Here is a 22,722-nt window from a genome sequence, read left to right on the forward strand (position 1 = left end):
GACAGCTATCACTCTGAAATCAAAGTTTCTTGAATCACAAATTGGTATTAAACTCAATTAGCTACATCAAAAAGGTTTGATAGCAAAAGTGCTCCAAAAACTCTTAGACAGAGAGACTGGAAAAATCATTGAGTCCTTACATATCATCCTTACATCTTAAGGAACAGCTATCAGTTTTAAACTAAAAAAGCAGTAGATGTTATAGACGTCCTTCAAAATAAAAGGCTAAAGCAGGGTCCCTGTCCTAAATGTTTTTGTAGACCGATCAGGAATTCAAAACTCCCATGACACATTCCAACTGTGCCAGAGTTAGTTATTGTGTGGCTTAGTGTTGGCCAGTGCAGTTGGAGAAGGGAGTAGAGGAATTCTGCATACTGAGGATTAAGAGTAGTTAAGTTCATAGAGAAAAGAGAAAAGAATTTTAGACTGTAAATCCCCATGACGGTAGAAAATACATCCACTCACTATTGTGTGCTGAGGACCTACCACACAGGTAGACTGAATTACTTTAAAGAAAGTTTGAGTTAGTGGAGGCAGAAATTTATGGAGTGTCTAGGACATGGCAAAAATTGACCTGGATTGAGGGGGGATGTATTCTGGGATAATTAGTTTGGATGCAGGGGGAGAGGAATGACATAGACTGTATTTTAAAAGCTGAAACAGAAATAAATAGTAATTATAAACAACTTACTATAGAAGTGATCACTGCGTGTTTTTTCAGTGAAATGGTGGGCTTCTCTGTTTGCATAGGAATATGCACCTTTGATTGTGCATGTTAACTTTCGGCTAAGCTATATTGTAACTCTGTAAGGAAAGAACTTAGGTTGTAGAAATCTGATGGTGATGCAAATAAATTTTGATAAAATTGATTTCAGCTCTCTAGCAAAAAATGAACCCAAACACAACATTTTGTCACCTTGTAGGATGTTAATCAGTTTTGCATCTACTAGCAACTCCAGTTTAGCATTCCTGACTTTTTATACACACATATGCATGTATACATGTGCCTACTTATACATATATATGTGTATTTCTATTCTGTTCTTTGAACTACTTTTACCATTGATTCCCTCAGTCATTAATTCCCTCACTTTGATGCTTGTTCATCTTATATTTGAATGGGTCATAATTTTGCCTTTTTGATTCTTTTAAAGATTTTTTTTATTTATTTGATGGTTGCGGGGGAGAGAGAGCAAGCACAAGCAGGGGGAGTGACAGGCAGAGGGAGAGGGAGAAGGAGGCTCCCCATAGAGCAGAGAGCTCAATGTGTGGCTCTATCCCAGGACTCTGAGGTCATGACCTTAGCTGAAGGCAGAAGCTTAATGGACTGATCTACCCAGGTGCTCCAATTTTGCCTTTTTGAAAATTTTACATTAGTAGCAGGATGAATTAGTTTGGGGTAGAAATTCAAAGTCTAGAGATTAGTCAAGATTGATATAAAGAATTATTCTCCTCAGTACTCCAGGTCTGAGGTTGAGGTTCTAGATTTGGGTAACCACAGTATTTTGCAAAAGAGCAGAATAATTTGAGATATTTTGAAAAGTAGAACAGGATTTGACGGTATGTTTATGGAAGAGCTAAATGATACCCTATAAAATGGAAATAGAAGTAACTCATTTTGCTCATCTCTTTACTCTGGTAACATTCTTCCCATCGCATTGTGGGGGAGAAATATGGCCCAGGTCTTGACAGTTGCTTGGATAGTTTACAAATAAGGTGATAGATTTTAATAAACCTAGAAAAAAACCTCAGGCAAAGCAAAGCAGGGGAAAAACTCGAGCAAAAAGATACTTTATTTTTTTTAATTAAAAAAAAACATTTTATTTATTTATTTGAGAGAGACAGGGATAGCAAGCGTGAGCAAGGGGAGAGACAGAAGGAGAAGCAGACTCCCCACTGAGCAGGGAGCAGGATGCAGGGCTCAGTCCCAGGACCTGAGATCATAACCTGAGCTGAAGGCAAACACTTAACTGACTGAGCCACCTAGGTGCCTTACAAAAATATACTTTAAAATACTTTGTCAACACATACACCTTCTTTAGATGTACCAACTAATTTTTTTCCAATTAACTTCTAAATATATTATTGTGATAGAAAGAATGTGAGCCACCTAAGTGTTCAGTGTAAATAAAAAGTAATGTAAATTATGGTATATTCATTCAATGAAGTATTATTCTTTTATGAAAAAGTATGATTGTGCAATTGATAGTTTAACAATTGCTTTTGACTTAATTTATACAGAAGATTATTAAGTTGCAGATAAAATTTGACTTCAACTAAGGAATATAAACAAAAATATAGATCTACTGACTGAGTTTCTCCTGTGTCGTACCCAGGAGTCTGTATTTATAAACTTCCAGACAATTCTGTTCAGCGGCCAGGTTTTAGTACCATTAGTCAAACATAACAGTTTCTGACTCACAATAATTTATTTAGGAATATGCTGTCGTCTTACCTACTTGTATATTTGTTATTCCAAAGGCAGAGAGCACCTTGGATGCTTTTACTAGGGAAACTTTCTGGAAATTTTTGATTTCTTAGAGATTTATTCAGTAAATATTGTTGAGCATCCACTGTATGCCAGACATGTTGGTGAGCACTGGGGATGCATCACCAAACTAGATAAATATAAGTAACACTGATCCCTTTACTTAGAGTGAGTCACTAGGGTATAAATTACTATAACATAAGCAGATTATAGTAGTTTAAATCCTAACAATTTGGTGTAAATAAATAAAGGGCTAACTCTACGTTTTAGTGACCTTTATTGAAAGGAACAACTTGTATGTATGGCAGGGTAGCGTTTCTACATCCTTACCCGAGTATAGCAGTTTCAACAAACATTTGAATTATGCTGACTCTATGCCCAGCCCTATTCTAAGCATTTTATATGCATCAGTAATTACATCACATTAGAGCAGAATCCAAGATCACAAAAGGGGATAATCTGTCTTCACCAGCCCCATCATGCACAGCTCAGTTTCTTACTTTCTCACAGACAAGGATGCCAGCCAAAGCCCTGGTTATCTGCTCAACATTTGTTCTGCTTTGGCTGGACTGGGAAGACCTGACCCCTTACTTCCTTTTTCTTCCAGTTCTCTTCTTTTCCAGTCAATGGACAACACACCCACTATGTGTGAAGCTTTGAGTGGTGGACTTTCACCTTCTTTATCACATATAAAATTTGAAGTAGATCTATGAGGGAGGAATTCATACAGTGTTTTACAGAACAAGGCTTAGAATGTTTGAAGGTTTAGAACTAGCCCCAAAATCTGAATCGTGGTTAATTTCTATGTGTGATTTACAAGTGATGCTAACATACTTCTGATTTATTTTCTTAAATAGTAGGATTCTGAGTACCTCTGGGCTGGTGATAGAAGGTATTAGAAGATCAGGAACACTTAAGTATGTGGAAGTTATTAATTAGGTTCTAGTTATTAGCTTTGATTAAATTCTCATGTGTGTTCATGTTCTTGTTGTCCTTTATAATCAACACTTATATTACTCATTATATATATAAATTACTTTATATATTTGTGTATATATATATCAATGAAAATAGATAAAACAAAACAATATAAAATTCCTGTTTAAAGGCCTGGGTAAACAGTAAATGTGGTTGATAACTTAGAATGTATTTGAAAATTATACAAATTCTGAAATACAATTGAGTTCCTTTCTCCCATTCCTTAAATCACCATGTTGTTGGAATGCTAGTTTTTCACTGGAACTTTTAGCTCAATCATCATAAATTTTGGTTGCACTAAGTTATTAATAGTTAAACAGTTTTCTTTACAGCTTGATATATTATTTAAAGTGCAGGCTAACCTGCAGAACTACAGTGGTTTAAATAAGATATGAATGTATTTCTCTCTCATATTTGGTTCGGAGTTGGCCAGAGGAGCCAGAGCAGATAGAGGTTATGAATTTTATCACTGAATCTAGATTTAGCTGCTTGTTACCTTCACCCTGACTTCAGGAAAGAACTAAGTGAGGGGAAAGGAAGTAGCCTCTTTCTAAAGAAGTGATCCATTTGTTGAAGAGACTGTCTTTCTTCCAGTGGATAGTCTTTCCTCCTTTATCGAATATTAGTTGACCATAAAGTTGAGGGTCCACTTCTGGGTTCTCTATTCTGTTCCATTGATCTGTGTGTCTGTTTTTGTGCCAGTACCACACTGTCTTGATGACCACAGTTTTGTAGTACAACCTGAAGTCTGGCATTGTGATGCCCCCATCTATGGTTTTCTTTTTTAAAATTCCCCTGGCTATTCGGGGTCTTTTCTGATTCCACACAAATCTTAAAATAATTTGTTCTAACTCTCTGAAGAAAGTCCATGGTATTTTGATAGGGATTGCATTAAACGTGTAAATTGCCCTGGGTAACATTGACATTTTCACAATATTAATTCTGCCAATCCATGAGCATGGAATATTTTTCCATCTCTTTGTGTCTTCCTCAATTTCTTTCAGAAGTGTTCTATAGTTTTGAGGGTATAGATCCTTTACCTCAGATAAAGGACTAGTTTCCAAGATCTATAAAGAACTTATTAAACTCAACAGCAAAGACACAAACAACCCAATCATGAAATGGGCAAAAGACATGAACAGAAATCTCAGAGAGGAAGACATAGACATGGCCAACAAGCACATGAGAAAATGTTCCCCATCACTTGCCATCAGGGAAATACAAATCAAAACCACAATGAGATACCACCTCACACCAGTGAGAATGGGGAAAATTAACAAGGCAGGAAACCACAAATGTTGGAGAGGATGCGGAGAAAAGGGAACCCTCTTGCGCTGTTGGTGGGAATGTGAACTGGTGCAGCCACTCTGGAAAACTGTGTGGAGGTTCCTCAAAGAATTAAAAATAGACCTGCCCTACGACCCAGCAATTGCACTGCTGGGGATTTACCCCAAAGATACAGATGCAATGAAACGCCGGGACACCTGCACCCCGATGTTTCTAGCAGCAATGTCCACAATAGCCAAACTGTGGAAGGAGCCTCGGTGTCCATCGAAAGATGAATGGATAAAGAAGATGTGGTCTATGTATACAATGGAATATTCCTCAGCCATTAGAAACGACAAATACCCACCATTTGCTTCAACGTGGATGGTACTGGAGGGTATTATGCTGAGTGAAATAAGTCAATCAGAGAAGGACAAGGTCTCATTCATTTGGGGAATATAAATAATAGTGAAATGGAATAAAGGGGAAAGGAGAAAAAATAAGTGGGAAATATCAGAAAGGGAGACAGAACGTGGAAGACTCCTAACTCTGGGAAACGAAGTAGGGGTGGTGGAAGGGGAGGAAGGCGGGGGGAGGGGGTTACTGGGTGGCGGGCACTGAGGTGGGCACTTGATGGGATGAGCACTGGGTGTTATTCTGTATGTTGGCAAATTGAACACCAATAAAAAATAAATTTATTATTAAAAAAATAAATTAGGTATATAATGTAAAGTTGTGATCCAGAAATTGCACACATTACTTCCACTCATGTTGCTTGAGTCATATGAACACAACCAGGTGGAAGGGAGGCTAGGAAGGGTAGTTGATGGACAGAGCTGTGGGGGTAAGAGGCCTCACAAAACCCAGGTTTTGTGGAATAAGGGATTCTATATTTACAGCAAGCGAGGGGAACATGGGTACTGGAAGACAATTAGCCATCTTGGCCCAAACGCCTAAAAGCCTTTAATACACTAATGTATATGGCGAATATCCTGGCATGATGGATGGGATTGAGGTGGTTATGAAGTGGGACTTGACATGCAGAATTTCTCAAACTGATACAAATTGCTTCTTTGTAGTAGTTAGATGTGAAGAACCTGTGGCATAGCTCAGGGCTCAGATGGCACCTTGGGAGTGAATGCAGCGTGACTGGGATGTTGGGCAAGTACACATACAGATAAAATGGCCCCCTTAAGAGTGTAAAATGTCACAAAATTATTTCCTGTAGTGACAAGGGATCATGTGGCTTCAGTCTTCTAGGCCAGATCTGAACCTGCTGTGAGGTGGCTTTTATGTAAAAGTGGAGTAATAAGGACAAGGCTGGGGGTGGGGGTAGGGGTGGAGGTGGGGAGGGTTTATCTCCATCTTTACAAATTTATACATGGGGGCAAACAAAACTGAGTCCTCAGACACAAACTCTTAAAAAAAGAAATAGGCCTGACTTACCATGTGCAGTGAATAAAATAAAAGTCAATGGTGCCAAATGCTCATTCTCCCCAAAATCATATTACCCAATTCTTGGTTCTAGGACATTCTCAAGGTTTATAGGTTCTCCATCAAAGAAAACATGACTGGCAAAAAAATGATGATAATAGCTCATCTAAAATTGTGTCAGGGTTGAACTGGGTTTCTGCCAAATACCACATCTAAAAGAATAGAACTGGGTCTCAGGGTGTCACCTTGATAGAACAAAGTGGTTTGCAAACTGATGGAACCTCATGCTGTGGCTGTATCCCGGCCTCCTTTTGAAGTAAACTTCAAGCTACTTAATGAGAAGTGGGATGTGTTCTTAGCTAATCTTAATAAAGCAAAGTCTCTTCTTCCCCGCCCCCTTATTTCCTTTTTATTCATAAGGGATAATCTGTGTGTTTGTATGTGTGTGTGCATGCACGCATGTGTGTCCATGTGTATATTTGTGTGTTCTCAAAGGCTTTATCCTGCTTGAATATATAAGTAAAATAACACTAGAAATTGGAATACATTGAGATGAACTATGACCAGTATGAATTCACCACTTTGGCTATCTTATCAAATTCATAGAGTTCCTTTTATTCCCAGTAAATTGCCTTAGACTATTATATCTGCAATTTTCTTATCTACATTGTTTCATTGTTCAATGATAGAAATCTAATTTTCCTAGCTCATGAACAAAATTGAGCCAATACAAAATCTTTGAAGCATTATTTGCATTTAAAATCAGGGTGGGAAATGTCTGCATCTAAAATTAATTAGTTAATGGTGTTGTACAGGGTAGAGTATCAGAAAAAAAGTGTGTTTTTCTAGTTTATGATAGCATATAAGTAGTTTTGCTAATCAGTGAGGAGGATGTGGAAAAAGGAGAGGAGAATGAAGAAATTTGAGAGGAGAATGAAGAAATTTTGACCAGGACTGATGTATAACACGGTCTCCAATGTTTGTTTGTTTCAAGTCAGATTTGAACAGAATAAATCATGGTACTAGACGATCTTCTAGACATCCTGAATTCAAGAATACCTACTAAGGTCCTTTGATTCATATTGAACTTTTTCTTCTCCATATAGGCTCTGATAATTACAGGAGCTAGGACTACAATGAGCAGCAATGAGGTAAGAAGGCTGTTCAGGAACACTGAGGGCTTTTAAAACATTCTGGATGATTCTAAGGTAGCTCTAGGATATGGCTGCTTTTGTTTAGTTTTTTTGTTTGTCCAAAGCTGAAGATATTTATGAAGGTTTCAGTACCTTCAAGGCGTAATGTAGCCCGTTCTAAAAGAAACAAATAAAAAAAACCCCAATAAAATGTAGTTGCTTAGGACATTTTCATTTCAGCATAGTTCTCTGTAAAAACTTCTTCCCAACCTTAAAAGATTTTTCTCAACTGTTACTGTCTTTACTACTTTTTTTCTTTTTTAATCAAGTAGATTTTTAAAGATTTTTATTTATTTATTTTTTAAAGATTTTATTTATTTGACAGAGAGAGAGAGAGAGAGAGAGCACACAAACAGGGGGAGCTGTAGGCAGAGGGAGTGGGAGAAGCAGCCTCCCTGTTGAGCAGAGCATCCAATGTGGGGACTGGATCCCAGGACCCTGAAATCATGACAGGATCAAAGGCAGCCAGGAAACTGACTAAGCCACCCAGGCACCCCTTATTTATTTATTTTAGAGGGAGAGCAAGAGCGAGAGAGCGAGAAAGAGAGAGAGAGAGAGAGAGAGAGAGCGCATGAGTGGGGGGAGGAGCGGACAAGGAGGGACAAGCAGACTCTGTACTGAGAGCAGAGCCCTCTGCTGGATCTGCTCAGGATCCAGGACCCTGAGCTCACGACCTGAGCTGAAACCAAGAGTCAGACACTTAACTGACTGAGCCACCCAGGCACCCCACATTTTTTCTTTTAGAAAGAACCAATTCTCAATTTGTTCCCAAATCAATCCTGTGTTAAATAACAACCAATTTCTTTCTTACTACCTTCCTAATAATAAGCCACTTTCATAAACTGCATTTGATATAAACGACTTAATGAACCAGTCGCATATTTTACCAATAAGAATTTCATTCTAAATATTAAAGTAACAAAGTTTTTAGAAAAATTTAAGGTAGTAGTATAACTGTTCATGTCACATGTCTTCTCAATAGTTGTAGTCTTATTTTTGAGAAGAATTAATAACATTTCTCAACAGAAACAGTGTCAAAGCAGAATAATTTTGTGATAAAGCATGGTGAGATATTTTTCAGATTCAGAAGCCTTCACTCTACTATTGGGACTAAAAATCTCATTTATTTAAGAGCACCATGACTTGTTCCATTATACAGTTGGGATAATTTGCAAACGAAGCTATAGAGTGTTATGCTCCTTGGCATGCTTTGCTAAAATGGTTTTGCTAATGAGCTAATTTTTTAATATTGCATGAATTTGTTGATATAAAAATGAGAAAGCTTACCAAAGACATTGCATTTCTGGCATATTTAATATTATAATCTTATTTCTTAAACATGATAAGCTCCCATAACGTACACAGTAAATTAATATGTTTGGGGGGAAACAACTTATAATCTTAGTTACACTTCTATGCAAACTAATCTTCCTTTCCTCAAAGCTGATCAGAGTTTTATAAATTCTATCTAATACCATCTTATCTTGTATAGCATATCCAAATTTTGAAGCCCAGTTCAGAATCCAAATTATGGGTTAATCCAAATTATATTTTAGAAACTAGAGAGGTACAATAATTTTTTAAAGTACTTTTATATAACCTTAACTTTGTGATTAAAATTCTTTTATATTTCCTCCCTTTTATTTATGATCCTTGGAAGTCATCTGAGTTCTTGCTAAAAGCTTTCATGTTCATTTCTATAGTTTCATCGACTATAATTTAATGATTCATAATATTTCACCATATTCACTTACATGGTTTGGCATATATGCTTATTGTAGACATGCTTATAAAATTAAGGGCAAATTGAAAGCCTTAGAAGATCTGATACAGGCAAGTTTGTTCTTTCTCATGCACCCACTACCTATGATATTTAGAGTTATAATAGATTAACTCTAAATTGCCATTCTAAGCAGAAATTGCATGTGTTCTCCCCATTATCTCATGCTCCTAACCTGTGAAATAGGGACTTATGAATTATTCTTTTTAAGGCAAATGTATTCATCTAAAATCTTTTCCTTTGCTAAGCAAATCAGGAATGAAAATACAGTTGCATACGAATGAATCATCTTATTGTTGATTCCAAATTTCCTTTAAATCTACTTGTGTGTGTTGTTGAGACAAGTCATTGAATGGCGTCACTCAATGATTTTTTTTTCAGTGCGGCTCACCACATTTTAGACCACACTCATAAAATACACTTAACGGAAGGGTCTCAGAGACTTCTCAAGTGTTTTGCTGAGCCAGGAGAGCAATTGAATTATAGATTAAAAGAACCAACATGCTTCACTTGGCAAAAGGCTGTCTTAGTGTTCCTGGCCTTGCCAATCTCTCTTCTTCCAATGAGGTATTTTACCCAGATTGCTATAAGAAAGCATTCATTTGTTGTTACGAACAAATTGCTTTAAAACGAGATCTGACATTGCTCTAGAAAATAATTTTTTTTCTACACGCACACACACACGTCCACGAAGTAAGCTATGTCCCAATTGATTTGTTCAGTAGAGAGAAAAGAAATATTTTATCTTGGTCTTGCAATTCTTTTTCTTTTTCAGATATGGGGCTGCAGGAAGAAAAGCAACAGATGGATTTGATGTAGGAATAACTAAACTTGGCTTAATGGACTGGGAGCCTGAAACTTGCCAGTAAGACTTCAGTTGCAGAAGGCTACATATTGCATAAACTTTATGGTTGACATTTGCTACCACAAACTTCAGGGATTTACAGAGGCAAACCCTGCAACTAGGAGAAGGAATCTGAAATGTTTCCAGTCAGTGTGTTGCTCCTCAGAGAACAAGGTGGCACAATAATTGGGAATCGGGCAGTTGGCATGACACAGCCTGTGTTTAGTTCCTGGGTCTGTTATTTCTCTTGCTCGCTATTCTTTTCATCTGTATGATGGGAATAAGACTAGTATCTAAGTTGAATTCTGTGGTGAGATTTAAATGAGATAAATCCATAGAAAATGCCTAGCACAGTGCCAGGCACATATGAATTCTCCGTGAATATTATTAGCTCTGACTATTCTCATAAGAATTTTACCTTCAACTCTGAAATTTTGAATTATAAGATGAAAAAGTATTCATTCATTATTTATTCAATAAAGATGTATGCTGTACCTTCAAAAACTAGATGATGAGATGGTGAATTAAAAATGAAATTCAGGAAAGGAATGCTTTTTTCCCCTAATGTTATGTGCCAGATTGGGCTGTACCAAAAAATCGACTCAACCTCTCTAAGTCAGTTGGCTGTTTTATAAGAATATGTCATTTTTTTTACAAGAGAATCTGGATTATGGCAATTCATCACCTCCATTTATTTGTTTATCCACAAAACAGTCCTTTATTTCATACCTACCACATCTCAGACCAGCCTGAAGAGCTGAGAACACAAGACTCAATCACATTCAATTTCTGACTTCAAGAAACTGGAGATCTCATGATGTGAAAAGATATATAAGATAAATTACAATTAATTGACATAATGTGCTGTATTGGAGGAGTAAACCAAATGCTAGGTTTTATTTTATTTTCAAAATTTTATTTTACACATTTTTGTTATTGTTGTCAAAAATTTTAATTACAAGGAAGAAAAATACAATGCGAAGTATAACTGCCCTCTCTCCTTCCCCTCTGAATCCACTCCTTAGAGGTAACTCCTCTTTAACAGTTCGGCGATGAGAAGCTCTTTTTCATTTATTTATTTACTTTTTGTTGTGGTTGTTGTTGGGTGGGTGCTGGCCCTTCTGCACCAGCCCAAGCTGAAAAACAGTGGAGTGGGAACATATGTCTGGAAAACAATTATTCACTATTCAGGACTCCCGAAAACTGGATTTTGATTCAAGAGTTTGATTTACAGAAGCAGATAAACAAAGAAAGGAATCCTTAAATTGTGAATACATGACCAGAGGGAAGGAAAAGCCACACTTGGAAATGGAGGGATGCTTAGGACAGCCAAACTGGAACCATATCAGGAAGGGACTTTAATATCCCTTAAGCTATTAATAAGAAATGTGTACTTCTGAAGATTGGTGGTAACCAATGGGGGATTTTAAGCAGGGATTGACTTGGTAGTGGTGAAAGGATGAACTAGAAGGAAGGAAATTGGAGACATTTATGATATACTTCTGATAAAGAGATTGGTCAGAGAAGCTGGTTGCAGGTCTCCAGATGAGAGATAATGGAGCTGGCAATGCCAAAGGGACACAAAACTATAAAACAAACAAAAACTTTGAAAGTGATCCATGAGTAGAATCTTTAGGAGTAAAAGCTCATATGTATCTCCTTGAAAGAGGGAGTACCTTGTGATTTAGTGATGGATATACTCTAAAATTGAGGTTACTGTGTTCTGACATAATATCATAAGTGCAGAAGTTTGATAAAGGTATTTAGAAATTGACTTGTTTGTAAACTAGCCTGTGACTTGATGGATTTGTCTTAGAAACAAGATTGGCTTTTTCCTTTTAGTCAGGGTTTTTTGAACCCATATATGAAAGATGCTTTGATATAAAATTCGATATGCTTTGCTATAAAAAATTTTCACATTATGTTCAGCTTTGCAGGAATGTATCTAAGATGGAAAACCAGGTGGTCATATTGCAATGCATCTTCATCTACATTTTATAGAAAATGACCCATGATCTATTTGGGCTTATACGATCCTCACTCATAAATATATATGAGGATAATGCCTTGAAGCTTCTATTTAATGCATTTATGAAAAATGTTCACATTCTGGGAAGCCTTTCATTCAAGGCTGCTGCCTGGAAACACTTATGATCTCTGCGGAGAAGCTTTGAACATGCGTAGGCACTTTGTGTAATGGTGCATTGTTAGGCAGCTAAAAATCAGAATCAACAGAGCGGCATCGTCTTGTCAGAGGTGTGAACCAGCTCTGCCATATATAGGCTTTTTAGAACTTGGGAAAATTCTCTTATCTTTATGAACACCTATTTTTTTTTTTTTTGGAAAATCTTCATCAAATTTGGCCTCATTAAGATTCAGTCTCAAGTTTTTTCTCTGTGGGGCCTTTTTGGAACACTATTGCATTCAGAAAGTTACCTGTTATATACCAAATGTGTGCCATTATTGAATTTTTTGGTGATGTTCTTCAATTTTTCCTTAGTGTTGGATTTTTTCCCTAAGGATATTATAAGTGCCTTGGAGGTAGCATCATGCTTTATATTTCTGGTGCCTCATGCCATTTAGATATACAACCAGGCTGGTACTAAAGAGATACTTAGGGATTCATTTATTTGAAATCTGAAACTGCTTATTCCAAAATTGTTACTGTGAATTTGTCTATTCTCAGGCTTTTTGTATAAAAATACTGTGGGTAGTATTCCTTTATGTTCTATCATCTGCTTCTATGGACTTTCAGAGTTTATGTCTCAAACATTTTGCTCTGCCTGATATTGAGTTTACCACTTATTTTATGAAGAAAGATTTTACAGAAAGAAAATTGGCTTCTTTACTCCATTTTCCTGTTTTACATATTGGAATTTGTTTGTGAGGTATTGCTAAAGCAGGTAGAAGGAAGAAAAAGGCCTAACATTTTCATTATTTTCTAGAATTGGGCAAGTGTGAGGCATAGACTAGTCCACCAGATGGAGGTAGGTCCACATGACAAAACTAATCTCCATTGTTATAGCTCTGATCAATGTTTTATTAGACCAGTGTTTAATACAAGGTTAAGGAGAAGATCTCCCAACAGATAGGGTTGGAGAGGCAGTATTCAAATGTCTACATAGATGGTTAGTTATATCTAGAAGGTTTTTCTGAGGGTTGAAGGACCTCATCTTTCCAGAAGCAGGACCATGGATTTAGGGAAAGATTGGAAAGAAAAACAATGGGCTCCATCTTCTTGAGGAAATGCTGGGACTGAATATTATTTGAAAAGGGATTTGGAATGAAGATTAAACCAGAAGCTTAGTTCTCTAAAATCGAACACATGTGGAGCCCAGTGAGGCCAAGTATATGTATCCTGTGATTGGGGGATATGGTGCATTTCTGCATGGTGTCTTGCCATCAGAATGATATTGGGGAGGGAGCTTGTGCTCAGGGCCCAGTTCTTTTAGAGCACAGCCTAACAAAGATAATGATATATGACTTAAACATATTTCACGTTAAATATGATGACCTAAGATGGTGACTTAAAATATTTCAGACCTTTATTCTGTTTTGATTTATAAGAGTGGTGTGGACCAGTGTAGTGGTGAGATTACAGACAGGATTTTCAGCAAACATTTGGGAAGATAAGGCAAGCAGGGACAGGGACTATTTAACCTGAAATGAGAAACAACCCAATCTTAGTTGGTTTTCTGCCTAACTAAATGAAATATGTGGGTGATCATGGCCAGTACCTTGAGCAATGGCATTATGATACAAGGTATATTTGTTGGGGTCTTCTTAGAAGCAGATACCAAGAAGGGATTAAAGGTGCAAGGAATGTGCTAAAGTAAATGCCAGTGGGGGAAGATGGGGAGGCAACAGGGAGAGGCTGAGAGAGCTGTTCAATCAAAATGCAGGTCTGACCTCCAGCAAAAGAGAGAGGGAAGAAAACAAAAAGTTGTATGAAAGCCTCTTAGACCACACAGAATTCTACAGAGTCCTTGAGCCAAAGTCACCATCAGAAGAGTCCTCTGTTTACTGGAAATGGTCCTACCTCAGCAGAGCTGTTGTGCTCAGTCATTGGCTGGGAGCAGCTGGTGGTAAGTGTTAAGTGCAAACATGTGATGGATTCACAATAGCTGGAGACCTTGGTCAGCTAGACTCCCGGCAGCATAAAGCTGGGAGAACAATCTTGGGATAGCTACATAAACAATACAAGTGCATTATCATAAAAGAGGTGCTGTGTGGACATCACAACATAGTCTCAAGAAATGCCGTGGGTATCAGTGTCTGTGGATGAAAGGCAGCATCAGGGCTGCTGCATATGTAGCCAATATGAGGAGAGGGTTTATTTGAGTAAAAGTAGTAGGCCCCAGAGGAAGCTTGAAAGTTGAATACAGATCCTGGGAGTTGTTGTGTGGTTCTTCATTAAGTGGACTATCTGAAGATTCTGGAGAAAGGGCTTACAGTGAATTAGACAGCTTGATGAAGACACATCATATTCATCATTCAAGACTAAAAACATATATAAGTGTAACATTGCTATGGACTGAATTGTGTCCACCCTCACAACTCATGTGTTGAAGCTTCATCTCTAATGTGATGCTACTTGGGGATGGAGACTTTGGGAAGTGATCAGGATTAGATGAGGTTATGAGTGTGGGACTCCCATGAAAGGATTAGTGGCTTTATAAGAGCAGAAAGAGAGATATATTTCCTTGCCATGTGATGATACAATGAGAAGGCAGCCTGTCTACAAGCCATGAAGCAGTCTTTCACCAGGAATCGAATCTGCTAGCACTTTGATCTTGGAGATCAAAGCCTCCAGAACTGTGAGAAATAAATGCCTGCTGTGTAAGTCACCCAGTCTATGGCATTTTGTTATTGCAGCCTGAGCAGACTGATACAAATATTTAATAGAGAGAGCTCGAAGCCAAAATGAATGAACTTTCTTAGTTTTTTAGTTTTATAGTGAAATGCTTTTGAGAAATCACATGCTGAAAGCTGCCAAGTTCCTTAGGTCTTGCTATGTTCTCTGTTCTAATTGTTACTCTTCCTGATGGCTGGTTGGCTCTGAAGTTGGTCTGTCATTTGTGGTTCTTTGGTGGAACCAACAGAAGCTAGGTGTGTCAGAAAAAGCAAAGCAAAAGCAAAAACAAAACACATTTATTACAAAGATTTGGAGTCACTCACCAAACTCAATCAATGAGTTGGAAAGTCAGGCTCAAGGTCCCTTAAACTTTGCTACTCTGCTGAGAAACTACTCCATTTGCCATGGGGCACTGGATGTTACTGTTACCACTGCAGCCACTGAGCATGGAGTGTTTTCTTCTTCATGGAGTCCAATTCTATAGCCACTGCTACTACTTTTATTTCCAGGGAGAAAGGGGACCTTTCTCTCTTTCTCTTCTCTTCTTCTTCTTTTTTTTTTTTTTTTTAATATTATTAGTGCTAATTGGCAGAGCCTAACTCAGAGGCCTTTAACAAGATGCAAGGGAGGCTGGGACATACTGAAAATTCTCAGCACGTCTAAGGTGAGAGCCTGTGCACTATCAAGACTCATAAAATTGGAGAATTCAGCACCTGCAGGTCTTACCCCATCAGGTCCTCTGGAAGCCTTTGTGGCCAGAATAAAGTTTCCAGGATTTCAAACTTGAAAAAAAAAAAAAAAAAAAAAAAGGAGAATTCTTCAAAGAAACAAATATATTCAATTGTTGGGTAGTCAAAATACCTGACAAAAGTCTACTAGAGTTGGGTGTCATCTCTATCCCCCTCAGGATTTTATCCATGACTAAAAGTGTAGCTTCAATAAATATTTCTTGAACTACTCATGTTTCTAGAGAAAGTACATCCTTCTTAGCAATAGCAAATCATAATTCAAATAACAGAATGTTTTATATGTCTCTCTTTTATGATATAAGATTTCTGGCTAGAGGGCACTCCGGGTGGCGCAGCGGTTTAGCACCGCCTGCAGCCCGGGGTCTGATCCTGGAGACCCAGGATCGAGTCCCGCGTCAGGCTCCCTGCATGGAGCCTGCTTCTCCCTCTGCCTGTGTCTCTGCCTCTCCGTCTCTCTCTCTCTGAATAAATAAATTTAAGAAAAATGCTTATTAAAAAAAAGATTTCAGGCTAGAAATTGAACTGATAATTTTATGGGAATATTATTAGCCCAAACTCCCACTGGCTGAAATCTTTCTTGGTAGCACTTCTTCTAAAGGGATATGGATTTGCCAAAGGTCTTTGTCATTAGCTACAATTGACTTGCTTAGCTAGTTTCTGTTCATTTCTTAAGCCTGTAGTTCTCTTGCTTTCTTCCAGTGGGGGCTCCATGCCTAGTTGATATTATGCCCTTGACTGTGTTTATGTCCCACTGGACCATAGTCTCTTTGAGGTCAGGAATTGTGTGTCCAGCTGACTGTTGTATATAGTACCCGGCACAATTCCTGGTGCATACTGTGCATTCAGTACATGTTTGATCAAACAAATGCACAATACCATTGTCTATAGGCACCACCCTACTTACAGCAGATTGAAGAAACGATGAAATACATAGTTAAGACAGGCATTCATATGGTATAGAGCAGATCTAATTTTCCATTATGTGTTTTTGTTTCTGAAAATGTATTCAATACCCTTCTGGAGTCAGATTCACATGCCCACCTATTATATGAATATATTCATACCATCTCGGAGAGCCATAGGATGGCAAAGAACACATACTGATTGATAATTTTCCTTAAAAAAAGGCACGATGATAAGCAACTGTTTTTCACATTGTTCATTTTATACGCAACACAGGAACTTTGCATTTAAATAGGAAAATTGAGTGAATTCTCAAGTCAGAACCTAGCATATTTTGGATCATAACTCACTCAAAAAAGAGTTTTAAGGACACTTCCATATTCCTGTATGTTACTTGCAGCCTCCAGATCAAGGATGCCAGCACATTAGTAATGGGCTGTATAAACTTTGCTTGAATTTGTTTGGATGATTTAGAGGAAGTGAGTGAAAAAGGTAGAACAAGAGCCATTCAGATTAACCACGTCATTAAATCTTTTTTTCCAACATAGTCATCGCCTCGTATCTGTGACATAATGACTTTTTCCTCTTTACTCATTTCTTAGCCTGTGGCACTAAGCTTTCCTGTGTCTGACACCAGCACGAGGACCAACTGTGAAGTATGTGATGTGTGCTGATGGGGTGCCTTCATGCTGACCTCTGCCCCCAACACTTTCTTTCATCATCTTCCTCATCTTCTTACTATGTCAAGTATTTATCCATATGCTGTTGACTTATGGCTACGGATACCCACATCCTTTGGCTATGCAGAGCCCTCAACGTTGACATTCCTCTAATAGTTGGCATCCATGGCTGGAGCTCTTGTACTGCGTGCTGCTTGCTGCTCTCCAGAGGCCCTCATCTGCAGGAAGCTGCTCTCGGGTAGCTGTCAAGTTAGAAAAGCAAATCATGAATCATTAGCTGAAGAGTAAATATCTGATAAGGCCTTATCTGCCAATTTTCACAGCAGTGCTTGCCTTTTCCTCTGGGAACGATTATTTGACAAATAAAAATTTTAAGAAGAATGATAATATTTATGGTCTAAGGTAGAGGATAGTAATGATTTGGGGAACAAATGGAGCTTCCTGATGTCAACAAAGCCACATCTAAATTGCTTTACTGTTTAGGACCATCCATGAATTTTTATGATGCTCCAGTCAAAAAGAAAAAAAAAAAACTAAAAATGAGGAAACATTAAAAAATATTATTTGACTCAATTTCTTTTTGAGTGACTGAACAACCATAGGCACATGAGTTGTACATGTAGATACAGTTTTAATTACTTCTTGGGAATTCTGAATTTAATTAAACATGAATGCAAAAAGCCAAAAAGACCTTTATCTTATAAGGGTCTCTTTCCCTCTTCTTTTTTTTTTTTTTTTCTCTTTCCCTCTTCTATCATTAAAATAAGGATAATCTTCTAGCAAAAAATAAGCATAAAAACTTATAAAGGACACATATCCAATTTCCAAACTTCTAAATTAACATTAAAATATTTCTGTTTCTTTTCCCCTTCATTCCCTGCTGTAAGGAGTTATTTAAAACTCAACACAAAATACCACCTCCACAGCTCCTATACCCTGCATATAAATAAGAATGTATATCAACTTTCAACTTACAGATTCACCAAGTAAAAAATGATAAACTTTTAATGATTTCAACACTAGAGAGGAAATGTCTTAGCCACCATAAAACTGATGTCATTGGAAAAACAATCTATTTTATATCTCCATATTAATAACATTATTTGCACTGTTCTACCTTTTTCATAAATGGCAGAGAGTGGCTTGCTTAAGCTTATTACTGCATGCAAGTAAACAGTTTTTTAAACATAGAATACATCTGTGTAACATGCCTCTAGGATGAAGCCTCCAGAAGAAAATCACTCATTAAAAGTGTCACTTGTTACTGCAGCCATAATCAATAGAGCATTAAACGTCACAGTTTATTGCAATGAATGGGGAATAAACACGAAGACCACAGTACAAACTTGTAAATGGTATGACTTGTAAATGTCAGTGAGGACTTATTTAACACTAACAGGCTATAAGAATTTGCAAAGGGAGTTTTAAAATTCATCCAAGACAGCTGAAGGTTACATGAAGAAAGGGCAGCTATATATAGCATGCACACACACAGGTAATGTAAAATATGGATGGATAAAAAAGAACCAAACTCAATTCTAATTGGAGTCTTCATTATATTTGCTATTCTAGAAAGTGCGCATATTGAAGCCTGCAAGTTTGGCGTTATGAATCTTTTATTACATGCCTTGTTTTATATTCACAGAAAGCAGGTTTTCTTTTCTCAATATAAGCAGCATGCATGTATAGGTAGAGAGCAAAAAGCAGCCTGTTAGATAAATACAGCTGAGAATGTAGGTTTTTTTTTTTTGTTTTTTTTTTGAGAATGTAGCTTTCAGATGAGTTTCAGGCTCTTCCTGGGAAATTGTCTAAAAAGTTCATAATATAAAATGTTTAGCTGTACAAAGTTTTTATCTCTTCACCACTGGAGTTAAATTTGGTTTGATTGTTCAACATGTTGCTCTACAAACATGATCATCCATAGAGAAGGCTCTTTGGGATTTTACAAGCCCCAGAGTTTTATATCCAGACTTTCATGTAGGACAGTCAGGACATTCTGACGTGGGTGGAGAATCTGCATTACATGAGAGCAGGAGCCCCTGTGGCTTAAGTTGACCCGGAAACGGTCAGTGTGGGTTATAAAAACCATATCTGAGAGTTGGCTTGGCCATTTTCAAAGCTAAATTCTCTTTGAAGGGACTAGTTTCAGTTTTTTTTTTTTTTTTTCCATGGATTTACTTCTGGTTGAAAACGTTAGGGAGTCTCCACGGAAAAGATAGGTCTGTGTTCTGAATAGGCTGTTGCAATTAAAAAGGCAATATTACAGTCTTTACAATGCCAGTTTCAGTTAGCATTCTTCAGAAAAACATGATGAAAGAAAGCCTGGGATAGGTTTAAACAAAAATTCATTTAAGCCAAAATTCATTATAGTATCCAGGTATTTTTAGGGGTCAAAAGGAAAGGAAGGAGGATTTCAAATATATATTACCAGCTCAGCCCCTGAGAAGTACGATATCCTCTATGCTTCCAAATACAGCACAAAATTAGCAATCCAACTTTCTATATGAATGGATATAATAACAGCATTTTTTAGTAGGTTAGTAAAAAACCTTCTCTTCCAACACGAGGGCAATTATCAAAACAGTGCAGTTGCTTTCTGTTTCTAATAATTTCTAAAATAGGGTTGAGTTTCCTGAGATTTGTTATTGTTTTTGTTTTGTTTTGTTTCAGATTCCCTAACTGAAAGTGATACCAATAGAATAGAAAGTTTATTTCCGCACAATATCTATAACTTAACAATAGCAAGCTAACAAAATATATAAAGCAAGCCCAAGGTAGAATAAGAAAAATATTGAATGGTAATAATAATGCAAATGATGCTATGTGGCAGGCATTGTGTTAAGAACTTTGTATATGTTCTATTAATTTCCCATTGCTGCCATAATAAATCACTCAAATGTGGTGGTTCGAACAATACAAGTGTATTATCTTACAGTTCTTGAAGTCAGAAGTCTGAAATGGGTCATAGGGCTGTGTTCCTTTTGGAGGCTCAAGGGGGGAATCTCTTTCCTTGCCTTGTCTAACTTCAAGAGGCTGACCCGATTCCTTAGCGCATGGCCCTCCATATCATTCTGACCTCTGCTCTTGGTGTTATAATGCCTCTGAATTTGACCCCCTTGTCTCACTATTGTCCTGATTGACCCTTACAATTACACTGGGCCGACCCAGACAATCCCGGCTACTTTCACATCTCAAAATTCTTAATCACATCTGCACATCTGCAAAGTTCCTTTTTCTATGCAAGGCAACATACCCCCTGGGCTGGGCAATGTGATGTGGATCTCTTTAGGTACCATTGTTTTGCCTATCACATGGTAGGCAAATTGTAGATATTGTAGAAATGTATAATTGCTGGCCCTACTCTCTATCTCTAGTGGATCTTTATCATCTGTTGCTTTGAAATGCCCCCTTTCAATATTGGGAGAGAGGGGAGTGAGCTCTCTCCATTACTGGATATGCAAGAAGAAATGAAGTCATTTTACCAAGATCTTCAAACTCCATCCACACAAACCTTTTCTCAACATATTTAACCTATAGCAAAATTGATTCCAATATAAAAGGATTCGATTTTAATTACCTTTTCTGCTCAATTTCAACATGGTTGTTTCTTGCAAAGGTGCAAATGAGCTGTGAAATGAGGAGATTTTAGGCAGCGAGAGAGGAAAGGTAGTTGGAGAATTGGTTGCAAGATAATAAAACTATGATTACTGAGGGAGAATATACCCTTATTTAATAAACAATGGGATGACCATTATGGAACTATCTTCAGGGGGAAAGGTCATCCAGTGGGTTTTATAGAGAATCATGGCGGGGTGGTATCTTTCCCATCTTGCCAACCACCTTACAGGATACTGTGCTTTAATTTTGAGAGAGACATGGTGGGTTTACTCCTCTTTTGAGGGAAAGAACAAAGCAGAAAATTACTTAGGATCTTTTCCTGAGTCTCATTTTCTATTATTATCTCTATGCTGACATTTCACAGTAATGAAATTCTAAGTACTCATGTCTGTGCCTTCAGGGTAACCAAACCAACAATATAATGAAGTTATCTACTTAAGACTGGTTTTATGAAAGAGAGAAATCAGTACATAAACCTATACATAGTCCCCCAATTCCGTGTTCTAGTGAAAACCATTTAAAATAAGATCTAGTTTTAGAATAAGAAAATAGTTCTCATGTTTCCATTTTGTATTAAAACAGCTGATTTGAAATCTTTTATTCTTGACCTGAGTTGCAAAGATATCTTTATAGATTTAAGTAATTATTATTGGAGCCGACTTGGGTTAATTAACTTAGTTTCTCTCCTTCTATAAAGGCCACTCTTTCACCTGTACTCTGGGCTCCAGCCCCTCCTTACATCCTCAAGACCACACCCCTTGTTTTATCATATCTTGACCTGGCATCCTTAACTCTCCTGCTCTGCAAAATAATTTCCTTCAGCAGAGAATACCCTGTGGTGTCACTGATATTAAAATAAATAAGTAAATAAATAAAATAAAATAAAAGCAAACAAACCTCTCTTTGATGCCTATCTTCATGACGCAAATTCTCTTCACTCCTTTATAGCCGAATACTATCTATGGGTTGTCTGCACGCACTGTCTCTACCCCTTTGTCCCATTCAGTCTTTCTTTTTTGCTAGTCGTACATATGTTAGGCAATAAGAAAAATATAGGGAATAATACAATGGACATTCATGTACTTCCCATCTAATGTAAAGTCTCAACATTTTGAAAAATTTACTCCCTAACTTCATTTTGATTACTTTTTTATTGACATAGGGTTGACACACAATGTTACATTAGTTTTAGGTGTACAACATGGGTATCTGACAGCCATATACCATAAGCTATGTTCTCCACAAGTGTAGCTACCAGCTTGCTTCACAACTTTTTAACGTGAAATAATTCAGTAGAGATGAACCTTCCTTATACTTTCCAAATCCCAATCCACTCCCCTTACAAAGGTATTGATGCTGTTCTGAATTCATGTCTATCACTACCTTCTTCCCAGCTAGTTTTCTCTTTTCAATCCTATTTGACGTCTCCATTTAGATGTTCCACCAGCTTGTCACATTTGACACATCAAAAATTGGGTCCCTTAGCCATTATAACTTGCTTCTCTTTCTCTGTCATTTGGAAGTCACTTTCATCACCATCTACCTTGTTGTTTAAGCCAGAGACATGAAGGTCTTTCTAATTCTGTTTCTGCTTCTCTCTACACTTAATCTTACAGTTGTTCTAGATTCTATCTTCAAAGTGCACATGCTGGTTCCTGGTCTGTTTGTTCTTCCGTTGCTCTGTTCTTCATCGAAAGTGGCTGTTTCCTGTGGTCTGAATTTCCCAGCCACCAACGTAAGCTGGCTTCCAGCTGGACTTTGTCAATGGGAAGCACTGCGGGGTGAATGACAGTGGGAGGCAGTGCCTCTTGTCTTGGGGGCCATCCCCTGAATTACCTCATCCCCTTCCTGGCGTCAGCTTCTTCTGAGCTGGTCCACTATGGTTCCTGTTTCTACCCAATGATGCAACCTTGGATTCTATTAATACCACCTCC

General features: G+C 37.5%; 1 long non-coding RNA gene across 4 annotated transcripts in view; it reads left to right on the top strand.

Annotated features, from left to right (window-relative positions):
- The window catches only part of LOC140621525 (uncharacterized), a 461,525-nt gene extending 451,038 nt beyond the window's left edge, over positions 1 to 10,487 (top strand). For all 4 annotated transcript variants that reach the window (XR_012021267.1, XR_012021262.1, XR_012021260.1 and 1 more), the window contains 2 exons: positions 7,273 to 7,317; positions 9,915 to 10,487. This is a non-coding gene — a long non-coding RNA (uncharacterized lncRNA). The remainder of the gene's footprint in view (positions 1 to 7,272; positions 7,318 to 9,914) is intronic.
- Positions 10,488 to 22,722: the final 12,235 nt, after the last annotated feature.

This window comes from Canis lupus, chromosome 30 (assembly GCF_048164855.1).
Source record: "Canis lupus baileyi chromosome 30, mCanLup2.hap1, whole genome shotgun sequence".
In the NCBI taxonomy this organism is placed as follows: domain Eukaryota; kingdom Metazoa; phylum Chordata; class Mammalia; order Carnivora; family Canidae; genus Canis; species Canis lupus.